This window comes from Pleurodeles waltl, chromosome 6, assembly GCF_031143425.1.
Source record: "Pleurodeles waltl isolate 20211129_DDA chromosome 6, aPleWal1.hap1.20221129, whole genome shotgun sequence".
Taxonomy (NCBI): domain Eukaryota; kingdom Metazoa; phylum Chordata; class Amphibia; order Caudata; family Salamandridae; genus Pleurodeles; species Pleurodeles waltl.
Window position 1 is genome coordinate 602,775,923 of NC_090445.1, and position 24,191 is coordinate 602,800,113.

Below are 24,191 nucleotides of genomic sequence, written 5' to 3' on the forward strand. Positions count from 1 at the left end.
TATGAATTGCTCAGCACTTCAAAGCTACTGACTGGAATGACGTACAGTTTAGAATGACTGGATCTCTGAAGATAACAAATTAATTAAAAATCTACAAACTGTGCTCTTGTGCAACGCTCCAGGTTAACCCAAAATTACTGACTGATGGGGTAGGTGGTCGGTGGCAGAGCTTGCAACAGCTAAAATCTGCATTCTGAGATTATGGAAATCAGATAAAAGCCTGGTGATTGAGACATGCTTACAAGAAATGTACTGCATTGGATCATAAGAGCAGATGCTCAATGACCAACATGCTAAGTTCAAAGAGCGTTGGGGGGGGGGGGGGTTGACTGATCATGGCTCTATTCCAGCTTGCCACGATCAGTTAAAGGAACAGATGCCCCCGAAGAACCTGAGCTGGAAGCATTACGAGAAAGAGGCTTTTTATTTTCCTTGTTACTTTTGTGTTATAATGTGTAAACTGGATGGTCATATCTGAAGGCGACTGGGACTATTTCAGAGCCCAGTGGGTCGCAGAGAGACTTCTTCCGCCTGAAGCACAAAGCAATTAATTGTTGAGACACTATATGTAATGAAACCAGCAGAACCGCCCCGTTACTGTACCTCAGAAACCAAGTTTGGGTTGTGATTTTAGCTATACCCCTTTCATCTGCAATACAAAAATGGTTAATTAAAAAAGGTAGACTGATCAATGGCCGTGCTTTTGGCAATATGGAGTGTCTTTGTTTTCCAGTGTCACCTTCTGTGGTGCTGGGTCCCACTGTGGTTGAGCTGGGGCACGGGCCCCATACGGCCCCGTTATAGATAGCCCTTTTTCTTCATTCTGTAAATGAGAGCATTGCTACAGGAGTTCAGGATGTGGGCTGTACAAAAACATTTTGTGTTTCTTAAATAGACTATAGTGTTGCTCTGTATGATTAGAATCCCATTCACGTATATGGTGCACATGACAAATGACTTGCTTCTTACTTCGCTAATGGCTTTGTCATTGGTGGGGGGGGGCATAATTTATTCTAAATTCATGTTTAAAAATTATCATTTTTTTTAATCACTGCCTCCGGATAAAGTGATATAATCTGATGTACTATTGCGAATGAGTGTAAAACAAAATAGGCTTTTTGATTTGGAAAAGAGACTTTGTCATATTTTTACAAGATATTTATTGCACGATTTACATGCCAAACATTTTCAAGACTCAGCTTGTGCATTTCCTCTGCGAGCCAAGCCCGAGCCGAGGGTCAGATTTCCTTGCCTCGCCCTCCTTTATCAATAGTACAGATAATGTGTGGAAAAGCAGGCCATGTACATGGTCTACAAATAAAGATTTTTTTCTTGGACTGACAGTAACTTGGTACCGCATAGGTGTTGTTGAATTTAATAATGTTACCTTGACATGATCGAGTAACTGAACGTCCGCGCATTTTAGAACAAGTGGGCACAACGTGGGCGTGAAGAGGGCAGGGAAATGTGCTACTTTTCGATACTTTATAAATGGCATTCTTTTTAAAGTCGGCCATTTTGTGTGCGCTTCCTGAAGGAGCATCCTACGAACAAAAGTTTTAACATAATTTTGTAATGGATAAGGAAAAGGTGGCAGTTTTAGCAGATGAAGGCCAGTTCCCTCAACCGCTCTACAGAAGCAAGAGCAGATATCGCTCGCTCTCCTTTGCTTCCTTCCACGCATACACGCAGCCATACGATGAGCAGTCAGTAGCATACATGTACCGCAGGGGAACACCTTCCGCAGAGGCCTCACTGAATTCTACCCGCACACTGACCTAAGTATAGGCGCCCATCTCTCATTTCTTTTGTTTCATCATATGCCGCGGTGCAGCGATACCACAAGCGCAATTTTTGTGTGTCATGCACAGCGCAGTTGCCTCTCTTCACACTGCCTGGGAGTGTCCAATTGGCCAGCCTTCCTGGAAGACAGACCTCCACACACTGGCTAGGGTAACAATAAGTTGGCCGATCCCATCCACCCCTCGGTAAACTCTTTTCTACGCCTTAGAAGATAATGCTGTAAGGCGTTCTGCCGCGGCCATTTTACAACTAGGACTTGTCAAAAGTCCGCGGAATATTGGTCGGCGTTGGAGACCCACAGCCCCCCACCTACCTCAGATGGCTTCAGTGCGCACCGTTTCTTGAGCAGCTAACACGTGAAGCAAGGATAGCAAACACAGCACCATCAGGACCTTCTGAAAGACACATTTCACTTGAGATGATGTTTCGGGGGACAGTTCTTACTGACAATAACTACACACTAGGGTATGGCTTCCTGAGCAGTGCACTCAATCCCGTTATATGTTTATAAGAAGCACTTTTAAAGAATTGTGTAATGATGGCGGTTCAACACCTTCTCTGAGCTACGAAATGCTCTTAAGATTGCAACTACAGTGTATACATTAAACTAAATTCCCACAAACAGCAGAAAGCGGGGCTGCCAGTGTGTGCTCACAACATACAGAGATCAAAAACCGTCACTTAATAAATGGGAAATTATGCAAAGTTACGAGACGAATGAGTACATTTAGGAACAGTTAAGGTAACTTACTCCAAATATGCCAACTCCGTCTGTTTGGCGTGTTACGGTATCACGACTGCCAGTGACAGACAGCCATGCAGAATCCCACGCCGCGGTGGTACAATGCCAACGCTGACAACTTGAGAAGACGGGGTCACCGATATGCCAGCCGTGTCCCTCTGTCTTTCTCACACTTCACAGGATTGGAGGGGTGCAACAGATACCCCATTGTCCTTCGGACATCAAGATCACACACAATTCCAGGGTAATAAATATCGGCTTTGTCCGGCATAGAGTAACATTTGGAGACATCCAAGAAGAACAGAAAGCTGTATAGTAAGTTTCTGTTTGTATTTTGGCATGGGTAATAACAAAATATATTAAGGCAGGGAAAGCAAAAGACCAGAGAAAAAAAATGCCCGGTTTTAGCCAAAGAATAAAAAAGGCATTGCACTGCCTGAGAATGGCCATTCGCTGCATGCTTTTTGAGACAGACACCACTCCAAAGAATTTATGATGTGCACATTGGACAAAGTATCACATGCCACAGATACACGACTGGGATTTGACACTGATTTAAAGCAAGATAGTACATATTAGAAAGCCTTTGGGATTTACCCTTAACATGTGATAGCACTTCAGGCTGGTGGTTACTCGCCCTAGACGCCACCCATTGCCAAGTAATTTCACAGCGTGCTGCCAGCTCCAAATATGTGTGAATGCAGCATCATCCTATGACGTGACAGCAGTGCACTGGAATTAAGTCAATTTCGTAAAGGCAGAGTGCGTAAAAGTTTGTATGCAGTTGCACAGAAATATGAAACAAATATAGTACCTATCCAACACCCAGAACGCGAATGTCCCATGAAGTAAAATGATAGCAGCATTACTTGATTGACATTGTCTCCAGGGTCGGCACTGCCAAGCACATCTTGGCATAGATGCATATGCTAATAATAGGGACACGAAGGGCTATGTCGAGGTCAGATGTACAGTATTACACCGTCTGAACCGAACACACTTTGTATATTAGCCTCCTTTTCGATCCCCATTATTCTATTAAACTTTGACTGTTAACAGCCCGAGTGTAGATTTATATCTAGATATATCTAAAATTCCGTCACTGAACAGTGAACATGGAAGGCAGCACGCCAAACAAGTAATGCAGGAATATCAGTGAAGTGAAAATGTATTCCAAGGCAAGGAGTTCGGTGCTAAAGCAAACACGCTTCACGCAAATCGGTTGGCTGCCTTTTATGTTCTATACTCAGTGACGGAATGTGTTGCCTACAACTAAGGGGGTTGGTGATTAAGCCCTTTGGGGATAGCACAGGTCTTGCAAGGTGTCCGAGGTTGTAATTTCATCCTTTTTGAACTGTGGTATGTATGTATGTATATATCTTATAGACATATACTCCTTACCTCTAGCAGAACAAGGACCACTTGATATTTGGACACACATTTGTGTAACTCGATTTACATGTATTCATTGCGCTGGATACTTTTCCAAAGGAAAGTCCCAGGGAATAAGTTCCACTTTTAGGACCAAAGAATAAGCTAATTTAAAATATCAACGTTTCATGTTAAACAGTGTATTCCGCTGGACTGCATCGCATTTGTTCTTAGTTTCACCACAGTAATGACATGGTCAGCAGTAAAAAGCGCTTTAGAGCTCCTGGAACATTGAAAGGGACCTTGCATGGCCTGGACAGCGTGTATCTGTACCTCAAAGTTCACCAAAGCAAGGACTGTAGATTTTGAACCCATTTCCGAACAGGACAATCATGAGTGTGTGCTGGGATCACTTTCTGAGGCACAGATTGTGACCCAGGCTCCGTGGGAACCGACACAGCATATTCGACCTCCTTACTATGCATCAGCGGGCTGTAGCGGACTGACAGAGAAGACAGCATTACGGCTGTAATGGCAATACAATATGTACTACCTATTTCTGTCAAGGAGAGTTGCTTATTAGCCCACACTTTATAAAGTGGGCTGCCAGTCCCCTGCAACCAAGTCCTTCACCTATACACGTGGGACATCCATGACATTTATGTATGTAATATTTCTGTCTGGTGAAGTTGTGTGTGTGATACACGTGGCTAGATCCACACTAGAATCCATTTGTCTTTCCAAGATTCAAGCAGAATCTAAGTAGGAGGGAATAGGGAGCCCCAGACAACAATACGAACTGCTGGGGTCCTCATGGACGTTACAAGGGGAAGTCAGACATTTGGGTGTGGCGAAGAGGAGACGGAGAGTCCCTTTGAGGCTTAGGGAGATTTCCCCGGACCATTGTTCTTTGGAAGGGCTACCACTCCCAGGTTAACAAGAAGCAAAAGTTAAGACTGCCTTCCTGTCTCCTGTACTGACAAGTGACTCCCGATTCCACAACTTTCTGCTAAAGCATGCACAACAAAAATTAATATGGCTGGACCAGTCCGAGTAGAATAAGTAAAAGGCAAGAACTGCCTAGTTTAGGTATCAGTGCCGACTGCTGGAATTTACAAACACTGCCTGCAACTTTGATGTGAAGATGGGACTGAAACTTTCAACCAGTGTGCCAAAATTCTTCTACCAAAAAACAAGTGACTCTCATGGCTCCGGAGAACCACTCAAATAGTTGATTTTCAACTCGATGGTACTTGGTTCAATCAAAATAAAAGTTTAAAGCCCTTTTGAGGTCCAGTCGATAAAGACTCTCCTTCTCTTTCAAAGGGTGAGGGGGAGCAAAGAATGCAAGAAGTGATGGACTGCCCAACATGAAAGGGAATCACAACTTTTGGAAAGAATACTGCCGGAGTCCTCAGGACCAAATTGTCCAGGAAAAAGGTGGTATAGGGCAATTGTACTGAAACTGTCCGAAATTCACTCACATGAAGAGCCGACAATCACAATGAGGAAAACATTTTTTAAAGTCAAGAGAGGCAATAAGCAGCTATGCATTGTGTCAAATGGCATACACAAGAAATGTCAAGACCATGTTAAGTTCCAACTGTGAGATCACAAACAGTGTAGAAGGAAACGTGACAAAGCATTAAATAAATCTCATCACAATAGGTTATTTAAATAAGGACGGATGGTTCAGCAAACTACAGACAAGCTTAAAGGGCCAACAAATAACTTTTAATAGTGCAAACTGCAAAGCCTTGCTGGGCCAAAGACAAAAAAAAACAAGAGTATCCAAAAACATTGATTGTAAAGTGTCAGTGTTGCAAGCACTGCACCAGGCACAAATCTGTCCAAGCGTGGAGTATAAATGGACTTTGTGGAAGGACACCTAGTGGCAATGACACCATCCACCACATCAGGCTGCAGATCAAACATAGCCAATTGCCACTGCTCATTCAACATGTATGCAAGTGTAGATTGCACAGATTTAGTTGGACCTGGCCTTGTTGTTGTGACAGGAAATCCTAATGAAGTGGTAGCCTGATCAGAGGACATATGCTCATGCCCTAGAAGTCCTGGTACCACATTCTTCTGGCCTAACCCATGGCCACTAGGATGACTTGGACCCAGTCGTTCATGATGTTTTTCAAACTCTGACCAAGAAAGGCAGGACTGGGAAGGTGAACAGGAGTCCCAGGTTCCAACCCAGCCAGTATTCATCCGACAAATGCTCTTGCGGAAACTCCAATGCGCAAAACTTTTTTCACTGAACGTTTGATGATGGTGAATAGATCTAGCCATGGTTCTCCCCACTTTTGGAAGATGCCCTGCACTACCAGGGCACATAGATGCCACTTCTGATCAGCAATACACTGCCCACTCTGACATTCGGGGACCCTGCCAGGTGTTTCCCAATCAGGAAAATACCCTGGTGCTCCAAAACCCTCTAATAATGCTAAACCTACTTTACATAGGACCCTGCTTGTTACAATATCACATGGCACTTGTGTTTTCCGTGAGAACTTGCACCAGCCTCCTCTACATGGACAGCAGGCAGGCCTTCTGATTTAAATGGATGCCCTGCAACTCCAGCAGCGTGATGTGCAGCTGGCCCTTCCTCGGAGACCAAAGTCCCTCAGACTTCCATCTCCCCATACGAGCAGCGATGCGTCTGTCACCACAGTGAGCTCTGGGTGGGGGAAGTGAGAGGGGTCTCCCATTTGTTCAGTTGCATTAGATCAGCCATAACTTCATGTCCCAAGCTGTCTCCTCCAAGACCAGGGTGACATTAGTCAGAATGTCTTGATGCTGGGCACATTAAACTTAAAGTTTCATTGCAGAACCCGCATGTGCCACCTGGCATAGCTGATGAGGAGGATACAGGAGACTAAGAGGCCAAGAAGCCTCAAAGCTTCTCTCAGGGTGACTCAGGATTAAGCATTAAACATCAGGATCATAGCCCAAATTCCTGGAATCGCTGCAGGGGAAATAAAGCCCACTGCCAACACTTCTGTAAACTCCAGAGTTGTGCTAGAGAGGCAGAAAAGGAGCAGGGCAGACTAAAAGTGCTTCTGGCCTACCTTGAAGTCCAGATAAGGTAGGTTGGACTGCAGTACAGGTATGTGTATATACACGTCCTGCAGAATGAAGGACACAATCCAGTCGCCTTGATCTAGCAAGGCAGAAACTGGCCCATGCAATGACATGAAAAAGGTAGAGAGGAGTCAAGAATAGTTCAATATACTTTCTTTTTGCACTTACCTTCAATACTTTTGTCCTCAATATCGTGGCTATGATATTAATATACAACAATATCCCCTACTCAATAAACCTTTAAACAGCTTTCTTCTGGACAGGTCCTTTGCCCGATAAGTAGTACAAGATTCACACACTGAATATTTATGCATGTAATCTGATAACAAGGTAGAGTGTAACTGTGGTAATGATTTTTAATTTTCAAGAAGAAAAGTAAACACAAACACATGCACTTGACTTTGACTGGAAGGTATGTCCAAATCTGTGCTGGTGGCTGATCTCTTAAGTTGGTTTCTGAACGGGGAGTAACCTTCTAAAGGTTGAACGGCTGAGCCCAGGTTGTGGCGATTTATCTGTCCACTCTCCCCCAAAAATCGGAGGATGTGGATTCTCTTGTTAGAAGGGGCCATTTGCGCTCTTGGCATCAAGAATAACAATGGTCCCTTACCAGGATATGGAGCAGGTGGCTTTTGTTCAAGCTTCCATTTGGAAAGCATAATTGTCTGCTGATAAAAAATTAAAAAAAACTGTACATTCTCCCCAAATAAGGTACAATAAGCCACCAACACAGAATCAACATGCCTTCATTCAAAGTCAAGTGCATCTATTTGTGTTTACTGTTCTTCTTGAAAAAATCATTGCCATGTCTTGGTTTCTGCTGTTTTCCTTGACAAAAACTTTGCCACAGTCACACTCTGCCTTACCAGGTGGCATGCATAGATAGTCAATGTCCACATCTTTCATTATGGGGCAAAGAGCACATCTGAAAAGTAAGTACAACACATCAGGCAAATTAGTACACAATAAGGACTGGTAATATGCCAGGGACTTTCAACATAACTTGAGCTCCTACCCTTGTTTTTTTGATGAGGTTTTGTATTGGAATGCCATTTTAACAAGGGGCGTTGGATGGACACTGCAGAAGGTTTTCTGCATCCGGTATGAATTGAGAATGGGAAAACTGCAAATCTTTCTCACCACTCCTTCCCATGAATCAGAGATAGCTTCCCCTCCGCTGTGTGGACATGTTCTCCTCTGCATGCGGAAAAAAAAAAAAAGTACCCATTCCAACCACAACACCTACAATTGATCTAAAAAAGAAGAATTGCTATTTGGCTTCTCTGGTAACAGAATGGTTACTGATAAACATAAAACTACAACATGACGAGCTGTTAATACTGTCTCTAAATAACTTGTCATCCTTCACTAGCAAATGAGGGTGTATGGGGTAGGATATGTGACCTTTAGGTTTACTCCAAACAATACTAAATATTCCCCTAAGATAATTTTGGTGTACGTCTGGTTCAAGCATGCAGCGGTCGGCTAGACCAATTGTTACAAATTCTTTTAGAAATACATAGAGAAGGTGAGAGAAGTGTTTCTGTCTTTCCTTAAGCTACAGGCTATTTGGTACATAATTCCACCTCCTATTGAGTGCTTGCATTCCAATGCTTAAGCGACTAGTTTATACCTTAAAAGTGCATCAAATCCTTATTCTTAGTTCTGGCGTCAGCCAAGACCTTTTGATTTTGCTAAAATTAAATTATGTGGGTTATACACTTACTTATGTGGTGCTTTCAGTCAGCCCTCTTCACCGATTGGTTTGCTACTGTGCCAATCATTTGCAGCAAACAGGATGGGGAAGTGGGTCAGCCCACTGTTTCAATAAAAGTGAGAACATTACTCTCTTTCGCAAGGAACATATTCACACTCAAACTCGTTCCTTTCAGTACCAGGGACTAGTATCGAAATGTGGCCCTTTTCAAATCAAAACATATTGTTAATTTTAGCCAATGTAGCCTTCCTTACATTGGTTAGGGCCCTTCAACTTCCCCAACATTAAGGTTTTGCCAAATAAGATGGCAAAACAAGCACTGACAAAGTCAAAATGGTGGCTGCCAATGACATACTTATTGACTTTGCAAATGCTTGTTTTATATCTTCAATAAAAGAGGCTTTTGTTTAACGTTTTATCCTAGACTCAACATGTAAGCCAGACCTTTGCAGGTGCTTGTTAATTAGGTCTTCAAAATAGGCAAGCATGTTCTTCAAAGAGGCAGGGTAAAATCTGGATAGGTAGAGGAAACCATTCTGTAGGCTCCTTGATTCTACAGGGAAGGAAGGGGAACTAACACGTAACACCCTTGCAGAATATGAGAACTATCTCTTCTTATTCGGAAAGTGGAAAATTGGTAAGGTGAGATTTTCCTTACTCAAAAATTAATTTTCTTTATTTTTTTGGGCAGGGTTAAAAAGGAGAGAGGTTGGGAGGGGGTCCGCAGCCATTGGGAATCCAAACACTACCCACTAGAGGACGATAGTACACCAGTGACATGGCTGCACCGTGCTCCAGATGACTTGAGGACTATAGGATAAAAGTCAATAGCCCAGTTTGCAGTTACTGTTGAGACATACACAGCAGTGCAGTTTCTGAGCCAACTGGCAAATGTGCAGAAGGATGCAGCAAGTGAGCATGATCTTAGCAGAGGAGAGATAATAGAGGCTAGTTCTGACAAGGACAGGAAGCGCTCTTCCATAGCACTCAACTTCAAAAAGGGCTGATTAAGCTTTGACATAAGCCAGGCAGGAGAAGGTCTTTCTTTTGAAAAAACAAATATGGAGAAGGGGCTATAAACAGAGGGTGAAATCTTCGAATACCGCAGAGGGCATCACATCATAATTGTAACAATAACCTACTGAAAGGCAGGTGCTGAGGCATGACAGAAACACTGAACAGCCCTAAGCCACAGAACCTCCACAAGAGTGGTCACACCATGGGTTCACTAAAGCATGTGGCCGAGCGCCCTTAAAGGAACGGGAAAAGTCAGGGGATGAGGAGCAGAAAAGAAAAATGCATCCAGTGTTGAACAATTTGAACAGTTGCAAGTGAGATGGAAAGGATTGGAGACAGTGAGTGCAGAAATCGAGGGCATTAATGGACTATAATACACGCATTTTTCAAATTCCATTAAGGAAATGAATGGAAAGGTGAGGTGATATTTATGTTGAGCTGGCTGCCAAAACGTACATAACTTTCCCCAGCACACCATATGACAGAACCAAATGAAGATGAGCACACCAGAATGTTTCATTACATGTTTGCCAACATGCCAAACTTACACTAAAATACCAAAAGAAACAAGCATTTGCAATGCGATGGGCCTCGCATTTGCTCGACTTAGAGCTATTAGCATTGTAAAGTCCTAAATGGACTTTTATTGCCACATAAAATGAAAAGTTATACAGTTTTACATAAGCAAGCCGACAGCCACCATGAGCGCAAAGGAGACGCACAAAAGGAAACAGAAGTTCGGTCGCAGTCAAATGTATCGGCAAAAGTGCAATTATCCATGACACAGGGTCAATGTCATGCAAAGCGCTCGACTACTGTCCAGCGAGATCGAGCTGTGTAGCAAATAAGAAGAAAAAGTAGTCTAGAAACCATGCTGAAAACGGAGCCTCGTATGTTTTTAGTAGCTGGCCAGTGCACTCGAGGAGGGCTTAACACCGGAAAAGGCATGACATATGCATGCCCTTCACAAATTAAATCAAGCAATTTTTAAAAGGCAAGCCCACAAACCAATGAAACTGATGGACGTGCATTGGGTGTGGTTAAAAGCCCACAGAGATTACAGCAGGCTAGAGCACTTGTGCGCTCGACCCCAAAAGCAATCTATTTAAGGGCAAAAATAGACCGAGATTCCTAAAAAGCGATAGCAGAACAAGAGATTTCCTAAATTTAAAACGACACTCAAGAGAATCAACATAAAAATTAGGTTGCTTGATCCAGCAAGAGCATCCATAATCAAAGACAAAACAATAGGCAGTCTGGTGAGCAGAAAACCTACACGCCTTCATAATGCTTCAAAGGGACACACAACACACCAAAGAAACAACAACAAAGTGGGACACCATGCAGAGGTGCAAAAGGTGAAGAAGACAGATGAGATCAATTTTGCTATAAGATTAACAAATGGCAAATACACCTTTCACAGCATGGAGACTTACATGGGCCACCAAACAAGGATAAACACTAGACACCAATGAAGATGTCCAATTATACAAACAGGAAAGACAAAGCATCATTTATCTAGCGCTACGGAAATAAAAGAAAGGTCAAGATTGCAGGCAAAGGGATCAGACTAGTTCTGGCATTCCCACATCCACCTGTTTGCAGGATTCAGAAAGGAGCCACATCACCAAGAGATACATACTCGTAGATTAACACTAAATTGTGTTATGTTGGGAGTAAGGTTCAGCGGAGGTTATATTTCACATGGTTGAAAAACAGAGGCACACCAAAGGTAAAGTATAAAAGGTTGGCACAGATAAACCACTAGTAGATTGAAAAGTAACTTATCTATAAATGCGCGTGAAAGCTTGCAAACATAAGGATAGCCTCAGACTCAACCCCCTCAGTGTGATAGGTCTAAACAATTACAATAGAAAGAAGGGGAAAAACGCGCCAATAACTCAAATAGAAAAAAATGTGCTTTAGGACTAATACAGGAGCTGTTTGACAACAACTGACGCAGACACAATAAAGAGAGAGGCTGGGTGAGGTTATTCACTGCTGTTTGATCAAAGAAGAAACGTGGTATAGCTATGCTGATAAGTATTTGGCTGCAAAGTGCCTGAGCCACAGAAAAGGTAGAATGACACTGGCAAAAATCTCGAGAAAAAAACAAAAAGACAAGAGATGCAGCAAGATGCATATATGCGCCAGATACTGCTCAGATGTCATTGCAAACTATGGGCCAGATGTAGCAACATTTTTGCATGTCGCAAACAGCAAATGTCGATGTTTGCGACGTGCAAAAGCACATCGCGATGCTGAATCGCCGTTTTGCGAGTCGGTAACCTCGTTTCCGACTCGCAAAACGGGACTGCGAGTCGCAATTAGGAAGGGGTGTTCCCCTTCCTAACTGCGAGTCGCAGCGCGATGCTGCATTGCTTTGTGACCGCGAACACAGTCGCAAAGCAATCACAGTTACCACCAGTGTCACACTGGTGGTAATCCATTCGCAAAAGGGAAAGGGTCCCAATGGGGCTCCTTCCCCTTTGTGAATGGCACGGAAAACATTTTTTCAGAGCAGGCAATGGAACGAAAACGTTTCATTTTTTTGTTTTGTAATGAATCTTGTTTTCCTTTAAGGAAAACGAGCTGCATGACAAAAAAAAAAAAAACTGCTTTATTTAAAAGCAGTCACAGACATGGTGGTCTACTGTCTCCAGAAGGCCACCATCCCTGTGAGTGCTGCGAGTCTCAAGGGGATCGCAAATTGGGACCCACCTCATTAATATTAATGAGGTGGGCCTTTGCGACCCCCTTGCGAGTCGCAGATGGTGTCAGGGACACCATCCTGCATACTGAATTGAGACTCGCAAATTGCGAGCCTCTCTGACTCAATTCAGGAATTACGTACATCTGGACCCACAAGTGCTTTATGGTTTCTAATTACCTTTACAAATCTCAATTAACAGACTGCAAGATACAAACTTGGCAACTGCTTTAGAGGTCACAAAGAATGGACTAGTTGGCATCTGCGATGGGCTGCCTGTAACTATTAGCAAAGTATAAGCTGTCAATAGCGCACATTTTCTTTCAGTGCTTTAAATGGAAATATAGCCGTGCTGGGACTCACTAATTAAAGTACCTGCTTTCTCCTAAGAAGTGGCAGTTGTCTCCCATTAAATGCATTACAGCAGTGTGGAGGTACTCAGTACTTGACAGTACCTGCCCATTTAAAGCAGGGCTTTCCCATGCTATGGACAACATGAAGAACATACAGTGGTCCCATGATTACGACATGCACTCCCAGATGTGGAATTTGCAAAGTGCCACTGTTTGTGACTTCACAATGTCTGTCCCTTTAAGAGGCAAGCATACCAATGAAGGCAAAGGCTGCAATGGAGATCTGTGATGCCATGCGAACCCCCCCCCCCCCGACCCCCCCATTAATTCTCTAATTTTCTTAAGTCAAGAACCAATTCCTAAACTAACAATAATAATGTGGTGGGTGATTTTTGACTATGTGGAAAGTCCCATTGCATATTAAGGAATTGGAGATCACTGGCACCAAACAGGGTGAGACGGTTTAAAAAGGTTTGCTGCAACCAGACTATGTACATGAGGTCCCAGATGTTAACACCAAGAAAGCCCATTACATTGTAAGAGACCTGGGCCTCAACAAGTCATGTTAAAAAAATATTTTGACCAATCAGGAGCATACTTTCCTGTCTTGCAAGCACATCATGATCCTGGATTAGATTGTTTTTTACAATCTTGAACACTTAGAAACCAGATATTACCTCAAGGCATATCTGACCGTTTATTATTACAACTGAACATCGCCTTGAACCCAAATAAGTCCTATATGCTACAGGAAGTAGATGAATTTAAGTCACTGTATCAACCCAAATGCCAAGCCCACCATGAGAGACTGTCTGAAAGTCTTAATAAATCTGAATGGGGTTACACTTCACCCAGCAGTAATGCTATTACCGAATGCCAAAACACGTACGAGAAGCAGTAACAATTAGAAGAAAAAAAACTTGCACATCAGAACCCATCGGAAGGCTAAGTGGCAGCTCAACAACTACCAAAACCAAAATATAAGCATAATATTGTTGCTGAATACTCATGGGAGAAAAATTTAATTGAGGGAAACCCTTGCCAGGGCAAAAGCTTGACCACTCCAATTGATATCACCAATATACTTCTCTTACCCTAACATTATATACCTCAAAGAAAACAGGATTTCGAAACTCATATTCTACTTTACTAAAATGCTACATTTATAATATGAAAAAGTTGCCTATAAGTGAAGCTAAACAATCTGAGGCCAGAATAAAATAAGATCTGAAGTGCTTGCCAATACACAAAGGACTTGAGAAGAATCAAACTCAACTTCTATCAGGCGTAGAGAGGCAGAAATTAAAATAGTAATATCAGTGGTTGCCTTTATGGATCATGCTGAGAAGTCAGGGCCTCAAAACTTTGGACATTAGGATCATGGCAAACATACCTAACCAAAAGGCCTCAGAAACATAACACCAAGCAAATACACAACTTTCAGCTAAATATTGTTCTGGAATAGAAATACTGGCTTTGAGTGATGGACCTTTCAATTACGTTTTGATGCACTCAAGTCCCTTCCCCTTGAGTGCCTCAAATCCATTGGTACTGTGAGAATTAATATATGGGTCAACAATCTGTCTGATACATTATCTGCTAACGTCCTTGCTTTTTGTGGTTCAATGCGCAATGGGTCTACTGTAAATTGAATAATAATCCTACACATATTGATCGACATGTATTGAATTTAATATCTTCTGAGAAGATTATATCAAATATTAAGGGGCTAAGCATAACTTGGACAGACCATTTTGCTCTGACGTTTTGACCCAAAATCATCAGTTTCCCACAACTACGTGCCTAAACCTAAACAAATACATTGCATAGTCTAACTTATGTGAGGCTTGAATAAGCCTAGTTGTACTATTAAGGATAACAGAGAGGCTAATAAAGTGAACTTCAATCAATGGCCCCCTTCTGCATTAGACACGATTTACTGTAACCAAAGCACTGCTGTTGGTCCATGGTATGAAAGAAAAATTGCAGATATTAAGCATCAGTGTATACTACTAGAATGCAGCTGGAAAAAAGAATATCAACCGGAGAAGATCAGATACAAAAAAAGAATGTAAAGCGCATACAATTAAATTGAAGCGCGCACATGTCGAGATTTACCACATGTCCACTCAGGCTATTAACAAATTAATATTTTCCAATTGTTAAGGAGTTTGCTAACTAAGGCCTGATTTATATCTTGGCGGATGGGTTACCCTTTCATAAGCGTGACGGTTATTCCATCCGCTGTATTACAATTTCCTAAGGATATAATGGGATCAAAATAGTTACTCCATCCACCAAGATCTAGATAAGGCCCTTAATCAGTGCACAAGTCTGCATTCCACCTTCTAATAATTTATGTGAATGTTTATATCCCTTGTTATGGAAAAAATAGAAAATGTTTATCAGTCACTTAAGAATGCTAGTTAGTTCTAGGGCCTATAACTTCTCCAAGAAAACTGAACTGTTAGCTTATTGATTTTTGGAGTTTGTTCAAACTACCACTGGAGGCTCAGACTATTATGAATCTGTTAAATCAGGCTCTCAGGATAATCCCTGCCCAGAGGTGTTTTCTTCACTGACCCGAGCGATTTCAAACTCCACTTTTACTACTGGAGTGGAAACTTGCTTGTCTAAGACTATTGTTAGAAAAGGCTTCTTTTGATCCAGACATTCTAGGCAATTGTTGCCCCATTTCTTTATTGCCATTCTGTTCTAAAGATAGCTGAAAACATAGAGAATGAACAGCTTGTGTTACTAATATGTCAAAAACATTACACCAAAGCAGGGTTCCAAGAATTCTGCATTATGGACATGGCACTCATTGCAGTTTGAGAATGAACTAAGGATGATATTAGAATGCTGTGGGGGTGGTTAGGTGTTGCTGCCCACGTGTTACCTTACCTCCTGACCTATCTGCTGCATTCAATATGGAAGGCAATCAGATCCTGGTGGGCGACTGGCAGAAGCATATATGAAGGCCTTTGTGTTAAAATGGCTTCATTAACTGCAATCAGTTAAAAGTTAATCAGTTGTCATACAACTTCACAGGTCACTGTCTAAAGTTCTACAGTGTGGAGTACCACATGGATTCTCTCTGAGAACCACCCTCTTCAATTTGTATGTAGCCCCTTGTACACCTAATGTAGGAGAATTATTTATTTGTTACAGAAACAATACTCAAATAATTTGTGTTGCGTGGAACAGGAAATCAGGCAAGGCAGAATTTTCCAGAAGGGCTGAAGGCAGTAGTAGACAGATGGACTCTGTTTCTTGTTAGACGGCTGAATGGTGGCCAAGTGGATAAAGTTCCAAAACAACCTAAGACTTGGCTATTCTTCTTACGATTCATGACATGAGTTACATATCTATATGCCAATCAAATAGCAATTACAAGCACTAAATGACAAATATTAGATGTCTTTGACAGGAGGGGGAGGGGGGGGGGGGGGGGGGGGGAACACGCGCTACTTATTATCCCCTTTTGTCAACCCAGCAGCCACTTGTATCCCCAATCAAACCCTCAGAACAAACCACAGGTTAGAGAAATGGGGTGAGTAAAGTTACAGTTGTGGTCAAGGCAGATTATGTCGAACCAGAAAGGTCATGGGAGCGCCATAAAAAAACTGTAGAAATAGATAAACCCCCTTTCAAGCTTTTCAGTATATAAAAAATCTATTGAAACTGGATGTCAGGATATAGAAAGTAGTGACCAACTATCACTTCAAATGGTAAGGTCTGAAGTATTTATGAATCAGAGTGAATGGGGAGGAGAAGGAAAAACAGCAGATAGTGTGACTACAAATATCCACTAACAGAATGTGGCATCACAAAATGTCAAGGCCTTAACCAAACTATAAAACCTTCATTTTAGGACAGGGCACATATAGTAAAAAATGGCAATAACCATGTACAAGTTATATACTTAGCATACTACCAACAAATGACTCATGAAAGCCAGGATGGAAGTAAAACAATTTGTATACGGGGGCACCCTGCGAATGGAGGCATCCAAGAACCGAATACTGAAAGACCATATCTACCATCACAAGGGTCAATGACCTCCATAAATTGAAAGATAAAGCAGACTCAGTTAACCAATAAAAAGTCCATTTGGATTACCTCAGAAGGGAATGATCTACCAATGAAAATTCAATTCAGAATAGCCCAAAAAGAATTATCTACTGTTTGGCAGTAGTGGAATTCTCCAATGCTATACTGGAGTCTGATATAGAATCTTGAAAAATGTTATGTCATTAAAAGTAGATTACACATTCACACAGAATGTCAAGTACAGAATAAATGCAGGTTAAGGAGGAAGCAAATCATTTCTCTAGCTAACAATGCATTTGTATTATCAATAATTTTCTAAAAGACTGCATATCACCGGGAATATGTCCTATTAAAATATGTTGAAAATGGTCCATTAAAAGACCAAAATACGTCAGTAGTTGCCCCGCGGCAATTCCTTGTGTAATGGCAATATCACAGAAGGGCAGAAGTAACATTATACTTTCCCAAGCGGTTGAGGTCTGAGTTGCTAGAATGAAACGTACTCAATTCAAAATTCTACAGAGACGGCATTTGACAACAGGAACATTGGGAGGAGCAGAAAAGTGAAAATAATTATGAATTCTTGAGATTCTGTAGTGTAAGGATACACAGTTTACACATTGTATGAGAATGCCTTCTTATGCTTCGAAGGCTTATTTTCAGAAATGTTGCATGTATTATGCAAATGTGCAGAAGGCAGAAAAAAGAAGAAAACATCAAGCATGACTTTTCAGCAAGCAGGGAACAACTCAAACACGGCCCACAATTAAGGCCACATGATCATTCCTAAATACTGGGTAGACAACGGCAGTTCAATATTTCACCAACACATAGACATACAGAAAATATGTCTAAAGCACAATTTGGTTCATTGTAGTATTCTTTTCTCTTCTCTTTATCGTGGTAATGCTGAGATGTAGGTGAAAATAATGAGAAACAGAGCTAATACTTTAAAGATGATAAATGGAGTCAAAACATGAGGCATATGATGAGATTCCTATAAACTGTGAAGTTATGGGTATTTTTCTAGGTACAGAAAAACATGTTTTGTAATCTAACGTTACTAAGATTGTAAAATCTCATCTCACTGGAGTCGTTGTGTAGAAAAAAAAAGTTGATGTTAACCACATGCATGAAGCGGTGCGAGAGAGACTATGCCCTATTCGTGTCTTGGGGCAACACAACTAAGAATCTTGACCAAGTGATCAATCAGATCCATGAGTGCTATTTATGTTCACACTTACTCCCACTTCTATAGCCTCACATGTTGGCAATTACTAGTCACATCTGCTGCATATTCATCCTGGTGTCTTGTCAAGCAATTGTTTTCTTTTGAACATCTTTCATTCATCTCTACTGTCTGTTTTCCTAACGTCTTTTGTCTTTTTTGATTTGCAATGTCCGCCCTGCTGATTTCACATAACATATTATTTGCTATAGATTTGCATTATTGTAGATCTTTCCGAAGCCACAGAAATAAAATAACTAATGAGAGTAGTATCTGGAGCTGTGACTCTACTCTGAGAGGGCAATTTATGGCATGTACTGTGTGATCCTATTTTACTGGGAGGATACTAAGCTACTTCAACAATATCTTATAATAATAATGGTCTGCTTGCAATACAAAAAATAAGAAAATAATTGATGTTTGGTTTATCTGAGGAGCATCAGAATTCATGCCATGTCAACCACTGAGCTCTGGAAACACAGCTAACTTTTTGAACAGAGAAACAAAATCAGTTTTGATAGAAACTCTGCCCCAAAGCGAACGGACAGATGGAGAGGGTACAGTTCATGTTCTCTAGTCAATTAACAATTAGTCTCCTTGATAAGGCTTATTTTTCTATATATATGTCAAAGACAGAACCCTATTCAGCAGATCACATCTCTTGATAGGAATTACGATCGTTGTATTTTTAATGATTAGAGGTGTATTTTAATGTTTTCTTCTGGTTTCCTCTTAGGCTTGGCTTGTATGCAACACATCATCTGTCCACAGAAAGGGAGAGATGAGACACAGGGTCATCTGGAACAGAGCATTTGCACTCTACGTCACTCCAAGGCTGACATGATGCAAGCAGACACCACTAAGAACAAACGCCTACAGGGTTTAAAATGTGTTAATAAGCAACCTTTATGCAAATCAATCTTGTTCTAGTTGACCATTACAGAGAGTCAGAACAAGGCCTTCAACAAAGTACTATGCACAACACTGCTGTGAAAAAAAAAATGCGAACCCTCCACCAGCTACCAGTGGACATAAGCCTTGATGTTCCGAATGCATCACTGTAGAAATGTATTGCTATGTGTGTACCGAAAAAAAGAACTAGGAATTTTGTAGTTTTTTTTTTTTTTTTAAAGAGAAAATCAATATCGTGTTTTAAAGTAAAATATAAAATCATGATTCTTGCTAGTCTCTCAAAGTGGCAAACGTTAACTAATTTGAGGACCTATGTTAAACATCTACACATGAGGAGTGAAGTCATCCCAAATACAACTACCAGTTATTTTCACTGCATAACGCCCAACTGAAGCCACAATGTGGCTGCCACTATTATCCAGCAGGGACATGGAGAACGACAAAATAAGAAATCGTTAATGCTACGTTGTGATAAGCTCCTCTCTGATGCATTCTAATGTCCTTGGGATTCACGTGGTATAACCAACTTAGGAACCATAAGGCCGTATATTATCAAAACCTGCAATGCAAAACTTACATTTCCAGTCCATTAATGCATACAAACTACAAATGTGTGCACCGCACAGATAACTAGACCTCATCTAGTGCATTTCCAGTTGACTGAAATGTTACTAATGCAACGTAGCACTGCTAAAGTTAGTATGTTGAAAAGAAGGGGAGCAGCAAAAAAAAAAAAACACTTGGTCTGTTGTGCCGATTCCCTTTTCTTCTCCAACTGTCGAAACTCTAGCTCCTTAGAACTTTGACCACCTTTAGTATTGGTTTCTTACTTTGTTAAATCCATCTCACATTTAAATAATGATCTAATTAGACAAAGCAAGACAGTTACAAATACGCTTGATAATGACAACCAAACAAAAACAATACCATGCTAGGATGCAGGGCATAGCTGACAATCCGGCTAAACGTAGAACGAAGTATGGTTCCGTTCGCATAGGGATCACTTTTTTGTTTTTAAGAAAAACTCTGGCTTGGGAGCAGGGCACAAGTCCTAAAGAAAAAATTAAGCGGGACTAACCAAGTAAGGCAGTATGAAAGTGATATCATGGTGTAGGACATCATGGCACGTGTAACAGCGGTATAAAATAAACTGAGGGGTGGGCCCTGCAAAGTACATCGAGGGGGCCCCATCCCCAAAACAGGTCAGAAGCTCTCAGACAGGGGCCCGCAACCTGTGTACAGATTATTGTGCTGAGGGGAGACCTGGAGCTTGCCCCTCCCGCACTGCCACGGCTGTGGGTGCTATTGTTACGCAAGTAGAGTGACATCGCACTTGGCATCACAAACCATTCCCTCACAGGAAGTGGCATCAGGTCTTAACATCTCAGACATATGTTTAACAGTTCTATCACAACTACATTAAACTTCATTGCAAGATTTAACAAATGAGATTTTACATTGGGATTGTGCAAAAAAAGTTACTAAACCCCGACACAAAATCTGGGCCTCATTTTATACATTTATTCATTAAAAGTTCGGCCACAAAGGCATTGGTTCAAAGGAGAAATGTGGCAGTAAATCAGTTCTGCTTAACTGGTTGCAAAGTCTGTATTTTAAAATATTTTATGGGGTTAAGGCCCTTGCTGCAGATATCTTTGTCTGCCCAATAAATCTAAGGGAATACTAATAATAATGGTAAAATACCGCTGGAGGTGAACACATTTTCTGAAGAGATCTGTCCTTTGCCTAGTCCCAGTTTTGAATCAAAATAGAATTGAGGATTAACGTGTCTCTTGCAAAGCACATCAAGTAATAAACAGATGACAGATTTTTATGTTATGTAGATAGGTAAGTGTGTTGCTGCTTTTAACACAAAGGTCATTTTGTAACTTGCAGTTCATAACTTGCAATCATTCTAATATAGCGCAGTGAGCTATGAAGGACGTGACTCACACACCTTGTAATCCTTACTGTATTATGTCCACATCCTGTACATTGATTTACACCAGTGATACTCAGTATTGCCCGGGGCTGCATGCGGCCTTCCTGACCCTTATATGTGGCCGCTCAGTCAACAGAAGCGCTGGGCTGTTGTTAGCTGGACTCAGCACTAACTTTAAAAATATGTTAAATAAAGGGTCAGACATTTATTTAAAGGTTAATTGTGTTTAAGAAACAAAGTATCAAGGGTATCCTGCACCATTTAACTTTTACAACACCTTTTTTAGACATCTTGCAGAATATGTGTAAAAATATGATAATGTCTTTAAAATTCAACAAATGTGATTCATTTGAATGTAGAACCATTTCACCTTAGCACATTGGATTGTATCAGTGCATGATATGCATTTTTTTTATTTTTTTTAAGTTATAGTTTTCAAACATGAATTTAAATATATTAAGGCTCTCACCTTCGTGTCAACAATGCCGCAGGTGAACTTAAAGACAAACCAGTTATGTGCACCCTTTGGATGACTTGACTTGCTATTGTAGATGAACAACATTATTGCTTACTAAATCAAACACAGGAGACATTTTTGTACAGCATGCATCCTGAAGTCATGTTGTGGTCTTTTTGTATGTGATAATGAAGAAAAAGGAGGGAAACTGTAATAAAACACTCACCTAGGATCACACAATTTGATCAAGTACGGAAGCCGGGATTAATTCAAGATTTTTTGGTTCCACTTTGTTCAATTCAGCCACTAGACATACCTGCTTCATTTCCCCTACACCAACCTATTTGCCCACCCCTCCTCATACTCCTCGTTTTGGAGCCTGGGAAAATGTTTGTGAGTACCCATGATTTACACACATCATTTATTGTCAATGTATAATGTTTACGAAGGACACCCTGCATTGGGATGAGTAGCGAAATAATAGAAATAAAGAAAAATAGTGCTAATAGAATTATTTGTGGGAATACTAGACAGACAGACACATCAGATATTCTTACAGTGTAAGCATACGTCTTGCATACTGGGACTGAACAAAGTCAAAAGCTTGCCTCTCTTAAGTACCTGTACAAGCTGTGTGCCTTTATGCCTTCCATTGCAGCTAGGTGTGAGGCTCCAGACAGTTTCCAGCCAGGATAATCAAACAAAAGGAGGCCTGATGGCCCCTTAAATTTGGCCTTTGTCCGGAACCAGCATGAATTTAAAATAAGAAAGCCCTCTCTCGTCCTGCACGTTCCTGCTCTGAACGAACAAAAGCATACAATGGGCAGGCACTGCTGGAAGTGTCCCAAAACACCGGAACAAGTTCATCATATTTTGTTGGAGGCCAGCTTCTTTGCATGTGAAAATAGTGGGTGGACGCCGTCCACCCACTTGTACCGCCGACTGGTGCCCGGGTTGAGAGTTTATCTTCTGCAAGCAAAACAGAAGTCAGCAGAGCAGGTGCTTTTCCATGGCACTCAAAATAGAAACCTGCAGTTTTGCGAGGGGAGCCGCCGCAGTGGTGTCTCGCTTCACAACACGGAGATCTCCACAGGGCAGGTGGTGAGCAGTAAACAGACGGATGGTCCTAGACCAGGAGGCCGCCTATGCCCTCTGGTGGCCTGGCAAGACATTCACCAAGATCTAAGTGATGTTAACAAGAAAAAAAGATAGCCCTTCATACAGGCAAGTTTGTTTATAAGTATATGGGAGAGCCTCAAAGAAGCAAGAGATGCTATAGAACAACCGATAAAATAATAGTCTCTCTCATGTTAAACAGCACACGTGGCCAGTGTTAAGCAGGTCATTTTATCACCAAACGCTGCACCCTTTAGGGTTGTATTGTATAATGACCTCCTCGGGTTACACAACAAACCTATAAATCGTACAAAATCCATTTGATTCCATGTGTGGTAATTTACTATGGCTTGCCGCATCCCAAATGTATTCCAATCCTGGAAGCTAGCTCTCATTTTGAACAACCACACTGATCTATGTTGAACTACTGTTACGGAAGGGAGAGCATCTGTAAACCGTCCTTATACAACCTGCATCAGCACCCAGTCACAACACAAAATCTGATTAATAAATAAAATGGATTTGATCTTTCACAATCTGTGTTTTCTTTCAAATAGACTTGTTTGTTAACAGTAGAATAGATTGCTCGACAAACTGGGAAAGGTGTTCAGGCACCTATGCACGTGTTGATGTGACAAGAAACAACCATAAGGATGCCTGGCGTCCTTTTACTGTCAGTTTATTGTTAAGGTTTTGGAAAGTAAAAGCTCAGTCACTATAGTCCTCAACACGCAGAAAGGTGCATGGAATGAAGCAAATCATTAATAGTACTGCAGTGCTAATTTCTCTCCTTTGTCAAACGTATCCTAGTATTTCTCCTATGGAAGGCCAGTGACTTACCAGCAGACTCCACAGTTAATGCACATATATGGCACTATAAGGTGCATCGTCTTTAACTTCCCCCAAATGCATTTGTTCTCTGCAAAAGGCAAGGGTCGTGTAACCAAATTAGACTTCCAAGTGAAAGTGTGAACGTTCTTTCCAGCATTCATGCTACTCTGCAGTTACTTACACTTCTTAGCTTCACTGCACCTGGTTAAACGAAGCAAAATCTATAAACTCGTTAGAATAATCCACGCCGCTCATCTTTTCCTGAAATAAATTACTTACCAGGAGCGAGAAGTCAACTGACGGATCTGAGAGCCAAAGGTTTGAATTATTCCCCTGCATTGCTTTTTTTTCTTGAGTTGTACTAATAGGCCTAATAAATTCTCTATTGCAAATTGAACATTTCTAACCCAAGATAGATTTACTATCACAACTAAGAGATATAGTTGCCCTGAACCCTGGTTTTACCATCACAGCAGGGTCAGGGCTGCCAGTAGCAACATATGTTTCCCAAGATTATTGATATACCGCTAAGGAATTTTTCAAATATAAAACGAAGGTCTTCGTAGTTTTTTAAAATTTTTGAGTTTTCAGTTGAGGCAATCATGCCAGCCCATTTTCAAGACGTTGCGTCATTATCAAGCTCCGTCCATTCACCTCTTGTAATAATGCAATTCAAATGAATGCCAAGTTGAGTGAGATTCATTCAGAGATTTGAAGCCCTTTTGCCCAATGAACTTCTTCCTGAGCTACAGTAGGATCACATCTGTGGCCGTGATGCTAGGGAGTTCAGCTGGCATGAAGGATACCGCCATGTATAACTCTGAGACCCCATTCTCCCCTCCCAAA

The 24,191-nt window shown here is 41.4% G+C and overlaps 1 protein-coding gene across 1 annotated transcript in view; it reads left to right on the forward strand.

The window, feature by feature from the left end:
- APOBEC2 (apolipoprotein B mRNA editing enzyme catalytic subunit 2) overlaps positions 1-23,050 on the forward strand; it is a 37,385-nt gene extending 14,335 nt beyond the window's left edge. The window contains exon 3 of the mRNA XM_069238869.1: positions 18,824-23,050. The gene's annotated coding sequence lies outside the window, so the exon portion shown is untranslated. The remainder of the gene's footprint in view (positions 1-18,823) is intronic.
- Positions 23,051-24,191: the final 1,141 nt, after the last annotated feature.